This window comes from Lycium ferocissimum, unplaced genomic scaffold (genome assembly GCF_029784015.1).
Source record: "Lycium ferocissimum isolate CSIRO_LF1 unplaced genomic scaffold, AGI_CSIRO_Lferr_CH_V1 ctg12527, whole genome shotgun sequence".
NCBI classification, from domain to species: Eukaryota; Viridiplantae; Streptophyta; class Magnoliopsida; order Solanales; family Solanaceae; genus Lycium; species Lycium ferocissimum.
In genome coordinates this window covers 12179-13667 of record NW_026714395.1, presented here as the reverse complement: position 1 = coordinate 13667, position 1489 = coordinate 12179, and the positions used below count along the sequence as shown (strand labels likewise).

At 34.7% G+C, this 1489-nt stretch overlaps 1 long non-coding RNA gene across 1 annotated transcript; it reads left to right on the top strand.

Annotated features, from left to right (window-relative positions):
* The first annotated feature begins 483 nt into the window (after positions 1 to 483).
* Positions 484 to 1137, top strand: LOC132041962 (uncharacterized). Its single transcript, XR_009411298.1, has 2 exons — positions 484 to 611; positions 711 to 1137. It is a non-coding gene; the product is annotated as an uncharacterized LOC132041962 (long non-coding RNA).
* Positions 1138 to 1489: the final 352 nt, after the last annotated feature.

Genomic DNA, 1489 nt, shown 5'->3' with positions numbered 1-1489 from the left:
TCTTCTCAGCAGGTCTTAGCTTTTCAAATCAACAGGTAATTTGTTGCGATAAATAAATTGTTTCACAGTGGTATTATTCATACTAATTTTGTGTTGATCAACAATTTTTTTTTTCATTTTTTAAGGTATACAATGTCTCAACAACCACCTCAAGGACAACTATATGTTTATCCCCTCAACATGCAGATCCACAACTTTGTTACGCAAATTCAAGAGCTGTGTGTTGAACTTGCTACACTAACTCGCCATGTGGATCAAGTATCCCATGACCAAGAGATTATTGATGTTATTTTTCTTTTAATACAATATAGTGTGAATTTACATATTTTATCTGGATATTTGGATCTTAATTAATTATTTTATTTACAAGCTAATGTTATTTTTATTTTTTATTTTAAACCTTTCTCGTAAATTAGTACTCCACTACTGTCTTGTCAAAAATTGAAGAGGAGTAAATTTTTTGTAATCGACTACGTCTTTTAGGTTACCGGTCACACCTTTTCCTTGTCTATTTAAAGGGTTCATTTGTTCCACATAATTTTCATTCTCACTGTCCACCAATGTTCTCTCTCTCATCTTTTGTTCTGGGTCCATTGAAGATTCACATATAGGTATGCTTCAATTTTTCCCTTCACAATTCCATTTATCCTAACCTAGTATTTTATTTCATTTACTCAGTCGTTGATCCATTTATTGTGTTCTTTCCATAGGACTATGGAGACCATTTTGAGGAGCGATGGCAAAATGATGGATGACTTGGGAGACCGTTTTGATGACCTGAATGAAAAAGTGAACATCACAGATGCGCAGTGTAGAGATATCCTCGAGCAACAGCAACAGCTGAAGACCGCCTTGAGGATGCGTCAAGGAGACTGGAGAGGATGATCCATGGTGTCCTGGGTTCGTTTCGTACTGATGCTGGTCAATATGTCACTCCTCCCCCTTCTCCACCACCACAGCTTTAGGATGTTTCTAGTTGTTTTCTTTGTTGGTGCTTGTTTCAGTATGAAGTTGTTGTTTGTGTTAGGTTGTTGTTTAAGGATGGTAGATGTGGTTGCTTTGTTGGTACTTTTGGAACACCCCCCCCCCCCCCTCTGTATTTTGTATGTATATTTAATGTAAGGGTAAGTTATGTTATATGTTGTTCCTATAAATTTGTGCTGCTACTAATAGTATTAATTTTATTTTTTATCTGTTTATGTTTGTTTAAATTATAAAAGAAATTATTTTAGTTAACAAAATTAACACAATAACTGGATATTGGATGGTTGGACCTTCGTAATACATCTATTGATAGTTCAACCAAATAAATATTTCTGGGTTTATATCTGAATTTATACCTCTATTAATTGAAAAAAGGAGACAGAGGATAAGTCTGGATTTAAGGCACCTTACGCATAGATGCATCTGAAACAACTTCTGAACCACCCTATTAATTGTGTTATTTGTATCCGTGAAAGCATTGAGTGAGACAATAACTGGATATTTG